Source organism: Pseudophryne corroboree, chromosome 4, assembly GCF_028390025.1.
Source record: "Pseudophryne corroboree isolate aPseCor3 chromosome 4, aPseCor3.hap2, whole genome shotgun sequence".
Taxonomy (NCBI): Eukaryota; Metazoa; Chordata; class Amphibia; order Anura; family Myobatrachidae; genus Pseudophryne; species Pseudophryne corroboree.
This window is the reverse complement of record NC_086447.1, coordinates 443,431,373-443,440,673: the sequence shown is the minus strand read 5'-3', so window position 1 is coordinate 443,440,673 and position 9,301 is coordinate 443,431,373. Positions and strand designations below refer to the sequence as shown.

Sequence of the window (9,301 nt, the reverse complement as noted above, 5' to 3'; positions counted from 1 at the left end):
CCCACACTGTATCTGACCTGCACTGTATTCAACCCACACTGTATACTGCAGTTTAGCCAACCAGGCTTTGGCCAATATTGGTAAAAACAATATTGTAAGCTGTGAGGTGATCAAAATTGAGTGCAAATGACTGGAAATTAATGTTATTGAGGTTAATAATACTCTAGGGACAAAAAAGGCCCAAATTAAGTGATTTTAGCTTTTGTTTGTACATTATTTTTTTTAATCCAAATCCAAAGCCAGTCATGGCGATTTGGCAAGTCCAAATCCAAAGCTGGATGACAAATTAGAACCAAATACAAATCCAGCAAAAATGGCCTGGCGCACATCTCTACATACTTCTACTACTTTAATAGTAATACTATCAAATTATCTTCACTTAAGTTATCCATACAATGACTTTTAAACATCCACTTTATCCATTTTGTTAGCCTCTAAAGTTTGAGGTAAGAGAGGTTTCCCTTATGAAATAAATAAATATATATATATATATATATATATATATATATATATATATATATATATATTCGGCGTGTAGGCGGCACTTGTGGCATGAAATAAGACAACAGACGCAAGTCTTGGTTGCTAAATCAACGTTTCAATGTCAAGTGAACATTTTTCCTGACGAAAATGTTCACTTGACATTGAAACGTTGATTTAGCAACCAAGACTTGCGTCTGTTGTCTTATTTCATGCCACGAGTGCCGCCTACACGCCGAATATATTATTGGACACAGTGCACACTGTAACCATCGGAAGGCACCGGCTACTTCATCAACTTCAACTCCAGCTGTGGACACAGTGAGTGCCGTGTAACAAGCTTTGATATATATATATATATATATAAATGTGAAAACCCTCACTTACTCACTGACTCACTGACTCACCATTATGGGGCCTATTTATTAACCTTATTTATGCAAAAAAAGTGAAAGGGGGTGTTTTCACACCCTTTTTCACATTATTTTAGTATCACTTAAATGTATTAAAGAGCTTTTGGAGCAGGTTTCATGAAAAACTGCATCCCACAAGGCCACAGGCCCTGTATATAAGACTACACACCCTTTTTGCCACGAGTACATAAGGAGATCAGGGGTGCGCACCGGGTGTCACCACACCCGGTGACACCTCTGTCACAGGTACAAATCAATTCAGCATGATGGGTGCATAAAAATAGAAATAATATAGGGAAATGCATTTGTGTCTGTACATCAATTCAGGGAAATAGACTATAGTAGAAATAACTTAAAAAATAATAGATCACATAATGGTGATTTTTTTTCTTAGTTTCAACTTAACAGACATTACTACTGTATTTCATGATCTGAAACTTTGGTAGGCATGGTTTAGGTTACATAAAATAGTTGGTATATTTTAATTGGAAAGGTTGCTAATGGTTACAGTCAAAGTGTAAAAACACCTATTTCTTAGAATATCTCACTGAAAATATCAGCCTACTTTCTGTGCCTGTAGAATGACTATGTTATTCTATTTCATCCAGTTTACTGACGTAGCAGCACCCTCTACTTCTGTATCTTTCCAGATTTTCCTGTTACAATGACTTGTTTTTAGAAATGATTAAGCTTTATTTTAGTGGAAAAAAAAAATACCTCCTACAGTATTACCCAACTAGAGATTTGAGGATGTTTTTGGCAGACAAGGTTTATGAGTAATCTGAATGAGTAGTTTTCCATTTTATAGTCTGAGAATAAACAGGACATTATGATCCAGTAAACATATATGCATCTGTATTTATCCTTTTCATGTTTTTTTTTTTCATTTGCAAAGACCTGGGGCTTTAATAAAGGGTAATGCGGTGGTTTTAAACAGATATAATCTTTATTGAACATACTGTCACATGGCTTTCTGTGAATTATTGTGAGGTAATTACCATAGGTAATTACATAGTCAGGTGACAGAGTGTCACAGTGACAAACTGTCACAGTGGTGACATTTTGCTGCCCATTAGTGCTGTGAATGTGGCATGCAACTTTGCTAGCATTGGGCATCTTTTTTTGTCAAAAATAGGTCAGAAGTACATACTGTATATTCGTTGGCACTATTGTTGAAAACCACACTCACTCATTTGTGAGTTTTGACTAATACTGCCGGACTTCACTGTCTACGTACAATCTCGCCTGATCTTGGAAGCAAAAGTAGTGATCATTACTTGAATGGAAGACCACCCAAGAATATCAGGTGCAGTAAATACATTCAAACAGTCACAAAAAGAAGAAGTGGTAGAGAAACCTTTGACCTGTGCCACTGCCTCCTTTCTTCTGATATAGGAACCACAGGGGAGTTTGTCCAATTGTCTCACTCTGTATATCTCATATCTCTCTGAATCGCATATGGGAAATTACCAGATCACTCTAATTAATTATATTATAATAATATCTATTACTGTTTATATATTGGTTCTCAGACATGAGTTAGATAACTATTTAATAACCTTTAGGAATTAATACATTATCCTACAGTATATGAATTCTGGTCTCCAGACATTTTACCCAACATTTCCATAAAGACATGTACCAATGAAGCAAGCATAGCAGTGTAGAGCTCTATATAGCATACCTAAGCACATCTAAATTGAAAAATATTAATATTCATATTTGATTTGACATGCCATTGTGTGATATTTTTTATATTTTCTGATTTTAATATATACTTATTTGCATTTCATATGACACTATGGAGGAAACAAATTGGCGATCCACAAGTAAGTTACATGTTGGTCAACATTACAAGGATCTCTAGAACCCAGACACAGATTCCTGGATCACTACTTAACATTTCCCCACAAATGTCCATACAGTATGCACATACTGTATGCAAATTTGTATTGAATAGGAGAAAATGTTATATTGTATATTGTGTTCTGTCCTGTTCTTTTATTACTTTTTCTTAAATAAGCTAAATTTTAGCAATAATTCTGATAACTACAAAATGTACCCCAACACAACTTTCTTTTTTTTCCTTCTTGGATGCACCAATACACATTCATTTTATATACAACCCTTGTATATGTGTGTGCAACTGAGCCTGTATATGAAGCACAACAGCTTGGCATGGAAAGAAAAGCCATGGCTGCTGCATCATAGCATTTTGTATATTATGTCTCCTTGTTCATCCTAGTCGCACTGCATTGTGAGTAAGATGCTTTTTTGTGTGCAAAAGAGATGCCCGGCGCTAGCAGAGTCTTATGTGACCTGGCGTTCCGAGAGTGACTGCAGCAATGTTGTACAATATGAGGACACCTCTGTATAAGTTAGTAATAGCCATCTGGAAACAAAAAATAATGTTTTTAAAAAAGATTTTCCTTGGACTTCCACTTCCTGTTCATGCAGAGAGCAGCCTGAAGCCGCTGCACCACTACGGGACCCGCTCACCCGCCGCCTCCGGAGCTCCTGTCAGCCGCTAACACCAGCCGCTAGCCTCCCCTCATGCCCCAGGAAGCCGATGGAGAAGTTTTTGGCTCCAGGAGTGCTGCAGAAGCCTCAGCAACAGCAGCAAGAGAAGCACCGCACGGACCCCAATATGGCACTGGACACTGACTCAGCAACGTCCATGCCGGCTTCTAAAAAGGCAGCCACACCTCAGGAGAAATCTGTTCTGCTGCAGGTACGCCACAACCCAGATCCACCAGTCACCTACGGTGATATAGTGGATGCAATTACATCCACCATGTCCCCCCTGCTATCTAAGGCGGTGCCTGATATCTAACAGCAGCTGCAGCCCCCGACTGTGAGAGTGACTGACTCTGATAAAAGAATAGGTACTGTATGCCATGATATGCACCGTGCACAGCATGATGTAGTGAAATTGCAGAAAGAAAACTTCCAGCTATGGAACAAATTAGATGATATTGAAAATTGTTCGCAACGTAATAATGTCAGGGTGGTGGGGATCCCCAAAACAACAGAAGGCCCAGCATTAGTGGCATTTGTCTCTCTCTCTTTGCCCAAATTACTGAGAATACAGGAGGAATGTAAAGACTTGGTTGTAGAAAGGGTGCACCAAGTTGGCCCCCTCCTAGAGCCTCTGATACACGACTGAGGGTCACTTTATTTCGTTTTCTGAACCATTTACACAAAGTTGCCTTTTGGAAAGCCTCCCACAAAATATAATGTGGGAAGGTAAGAAACTTCGCATATTCTAGGATTTCTCAGTCGAATTATCCAGAGCCCACAAGTCCTTCTCTCCTATATGTACAAGACTAGTGTTGGAGAAAGGTAAATTTGCTATCATCTATCCTACTCGCCTCTGTATCTTCGTGACAGACACCCACTAGGATTTCACGTGCCCAACAGATGCGCAGGCTTTTCTAAATTATGAAAATTTAGTTCCTCTCTCTGACATCTCAGACCCTCCTGCTTGAAATTTGGTGCACTCCTGGAATTTAACTAGATGCAAGACTCCTCGTGGTTTTTTGAACTACTCACCATCTCATATATTCAATACTTTTCTAGCTTCATTTATATTCACGTTCCATGTTGTTAAATGTTTTGTATTGCCTTTTTGTGATTAATATTCATATCACAGCTATGTATACACACACTGCCTGATATACTTTAATATACTTAGTTATATATGCTTAACGCTCATTGTTTGAAGGTATAATCTATACAATTTGGCTGGCATAGCTCGATATATGTGTACTAAAAATATGGGTCCTGGAGCATCTGTCATGCTTTGAACATAGGTTATATCTGTTTTTTCCATTTTTATGGAATATGTTTGAAACAATTTTTGTTTTTTTGTGCGGAATGTCATTCTGGTCGTTATGACTCTTGGTATGTTGAGCATACCATCTGTGTTATTATTGTGTCCCCCATGTCTCGTCAATGTGTGTCTCCCTTTTTCCCTCCCCCTCTCTCTCCTTCTTGTGTTATCCCTTTTGGAAAAAGGTATATGAGAACTTCCAGACTACCACTCCTGTCTATCGTTGTGAAGTTTCATCCAGACATCTATGACTGAGCTGAAAATTGGCTGCTTCAATGTGGGTGGTTTCCACTCCCCGGCTAAAAGTCGTAAGGTACTCTTGTATCTCCATAAACAATGTATTGACATTGCATGTTTGCAAGAAACACATCTACTCCCTCCAGAGGTTTTAAAATTGCAGATGTTTAAATGGAGACTGATAGCATCTGCTCCATTTAACTTAAAGTCGAGAGGTAGTTTCTTAGTTTCCAAGATCCTCTCTATTAAAGTTATTTCTGTTCAAGCAGATATTGAAGGTAGATATCTTCTAGTTTTATTGAATGTTTATAATACTGCCTATACTCTCTGCTCCATATATGCTCCTAACACTTACTCAAAATATATTTTTTTTAATAATACAATTATTGCTCCCTCAAGTTTACAGCAATTTATTTTGTGTGGAGATTTTAATTTAGTCTCTCACCCTACTCTGGACAGGTCTTCTACGAATAGGACTTCCAGATGTATACCCAAACTAGGTATCCTTTTTTACTGAAATCACTGCATTTAATTGATGTTTGGAGAGCCCTCCATCCGACGCAACATGATTATACCTGCCTGTCAGCAGCACCCCATACCTTATGCCTCATTGACTATATTTTTGTTTCCACAACCCTTTTTTGTCTAATAAAAAACCTCGATATCAACCTATTTTCCATCAGACCATTCCCTGATCAGTGCCACCCTACAAACAACTAAAGAATTATCCCCATACAAATCTTGGAGGTTTCCCGCCCACCTAGTACACTCACCCAAATTTTTCAAGTCTTTGAACGATGACTGGGATGACTATCATTACCACAAGAAAGAATCCCTAGGAACAAACCCCCCTCTTTATTGGTTAACAGCAAAATCGGTTCTGAGAGGCACTATCATGTCCTTTGAGGCTATTATTCGTAAACAACGTTCTCATACATATATCACTCCTCAAGAGTCTTTAACTAAAACCTATTCCACTTATGTTCTACACCACACTCCCACCAATATCTAAAAGCCAAGTCCCTTTTAGACAACCTTCTTCAAAATATGACAGACAAGATGCAATTCACGTCCAACTACTGTTACCATAAATTCTGTAATAAGTTCAGCAAATTACTCTCCAAAAAACTAGGCTGCCTATGTCTGTTAGACCTCTAGAAGTGTCTGACAGTTCATTAACCACTTCTGATGCACAAATATCCCAAGTAATGAGTTTTACACTAACATTTACTTGCCCCCCTCCTCTCCAGCTACCAATCCCTCTCCTTCCTCCCCACTTCTTACTACACAAAATTTACAAGACTTGTGGGACAGATTACCAAACCCCCAGCTAACTGGAGTTTACGTCTTCCTTCACAGATCCGATCACAGTGGATGACGTTTTGAAAGCTATAAAATCACTGAAACCAGCTAAAGCCCCTGGTCCTGATGGATTTCTAAAATTTTAATTTAGTCAGCCTACCCGCACACATGCACATTTACACCTAGGTGTAAGTGCATGTGTACAAGTGAATTTTCCAGTGTACCAACAAATGGTTACACTGATACTTTGTCACACCTCTTTTTCAGTATATCAATTCAATTATTTACAACCAACTATCTCTCTCCCCCACTGCTCTCACCCTCACCACAGGTCCCCTACCACGCCCCCCTTTCATCCCCCAATCCCCTTTGTCCCAACATGCACCTTCGCATTTCCCTCTCATTTCACCACCATCAGTCCACTCATCCGTATCACCCCTAGCCAATGACATTTCCCGCATAATACACCATTTCACAACAATCACCCCTTTCCCTACACCTATCATCCCCCATCTCTCACTGCTCCCACCCCCACCCACAAGTCTCTCCCCCCATGCCCCCCTTTCATCCCTCCATTCCTCCCTGTTCCAACATACACCTCCTCAATTCAATTAATTCATTTCTACTACCCCCAGCTAACCACACTCCTGTACACCGTCACACCTCCCTTCCCTACCTAATTCACTCAGTCCCTCCTTCCCTCACACCTCCCCCTTTCCCTTCCCTCCACAACATACCGCTCCATTCCCCTCCTCTTACCATTCACCAACATGGCTTCACTGGCTTCCCTTAACACACACCCCTCTCCCCCTCTTGCCGTTCTAACAATCCAGGCACGCCTTTCATCTATCCACCCATCCGTTCTATTTTAATTTATCCTTGGCATATCTTGCCCACTTCAACAACCTTCTATTTCCGCTGTCAAGCTTATCTATCTATTTAATTCCATCAATCATTCCTATTCATTGCAACCCGAATATGTGCCATAAGTTTAAGTCACATCACTCCCACATCTATGATGGCATCCGTTATCTCGCGATTTTTCAATTACCTCTATCTACCCATCCGTTTCATCCCAATCGTTTCTGACATTTCTTGCCCACTCCAACAACCTTCTATCCCCGTTGTCAAGCTTATCTATTTATTTTTATTTTATTTCAGTCAATCATTCCATTCATTGCAACCTTAATGTGTGCCATCAGTTTAAGTCACATCATTCCCACATCTAAGATGGCGTCCGTGATCTCGCGAGTCTTCAATCACCTCCAGTCCCTCCGCCTTGTCGTCATAGCGTCGCGAACGCTGTCTCCTAGCAACCGCGCACACGAGCAGCAACTACACTTGTTATCCAACACTCCCTGATTGGTCTATTTGACCTTCCGCTGCTACAAAAGCCCGCTCCCCACACCGGACCATACGGAACCCGTAAGTGAACAAGCCTAAGGGCGAAACGCGTTTTCCGCATTCCGCAAGGGGTCTCGTCGACACAGCTTCATCCTGGCATCAGCCTGATTCATCTGCTTGCTCTCTCTGGCTCTCTCATCTCACTGGTGAAACCGTAAGCCCCACTATCTTGTGGCTGTATGCCACGGATAGTAACTCTTGCTGTAAATCTAGGCAGAAGTGCCTTAATTATCCCACATTCAGTGTGTATTACAGTGGTTTTTTGGGGGTTCTTACAGTATACCAAGCACACAGCACCTTGCATGAGGTTAAGCTGAAAATGTATTATGACTTGAATAGCAAATGCATATGAATAGCATATACCTCTCATATTTGTCTGATATTTTGGATCTGATGATTTTCTTTATTTGCTTTATTCTCTTTAGCAATTGACATATGTTAATAACGGGATATTCATATCCTATTCTTAGTATGAAATTTTACTGATTCAAAGCCTCTATTATCTATTTAAGTTCCAAACACTTCTGCAACTGTTGTGAGTTTTTTCTATCTCCCATCTGATATCCATCACAGAGAATTATTCCTCTTGGACAAACCACGACATTAGTGGCAGTCAGGGGGTCCTCTGATTGTAATCAACAGTGCTAATCCCGACAACCGAATTTTCCTGTGATCACTAACCTCGTGGACTCTCATTCACGATTCCCGTAACATTGCACCACGTGAGTGGGAATTTTGGAATCGGGTCTAACGTGGAAAGCAGATCCACACATTTTCACAACCTTTTCTCTATCACTTTTCTGTCGATCTCTCCAAAATTTCATCATTCTTATATAGGTGCACTCTCATTGGTGTTCACATAAAAATTCTCTACTACCATACCACGCTGCCAGCGCCCGATCTCGTCTGATCTTGGAAGCTAAACAGCGTTGGGCCAGGTCAGTATCAGGAAGGGAGACTGCCTGCGAATACCTGGTGTTGTAGAGTAGGATTTTCCTCACTTATGTGATAATAACACCAACAGCAGTATCACCACTAATTCTATTCAGTAATCCCTATATCTCAGTTTCCATCTCAGTGTTTACAACATAATGGTTTTTTCCACTGTTTTCAGGATGTCCATTATTTCCTGTTTAATATTTTCTCAAATCATGATATGTGTATGCTAACTTTGTGTACCACTCATAGAGGTGTGACTTCTGATTATTACCCTAGTCACTTATAGCCAAAGAGCACAGCCTTATATACTAATGTGTCTTGACCACCCTGTGGTTCCATCAATACAGTAATCCTGTACTGGTCAGGGGGAATGGGGGTATGACCAATTCATGTCTACAACCCTCCCATATACTCTTTACCATAAAGAGACCAGAACATTTTTATTTATAAGCAAGATATTTTCAAATTTGTATTTTCAAGGATAGATTTCAGGGAAGAACCTTGTGTCATAATAATGTCAATAAAAGTTATGTTTTAAATATTCCTTCATAATTGTTATATATAACCTATTTTTCCTACAAGAGTGCGCCCACACAAGAGCCTTCCTTTTTCTTCCAGTTTTTCAAGCCTGATGGATTTCTATCAAATGTTTCCAGATCGGGTTGCCACTATCCTAGTATTGGTCTTTAATTTT

At 39.8% G+C, this 9,301-nt stretch overlaps 1 pseudogene; it reads left to right on the top strand.

Moving 5' to 3' along the window:
• The first annotated feature begins 8,536 nt into the window (after window positions 1-8,536).
• On the top strand, window positions 8,537-8,655 carry LOC134912889 (5S ribosomal RNA; annotated as a pseudogene).
• Window positions 8,656-9,301: the final 646 nt, after the last annotated feature.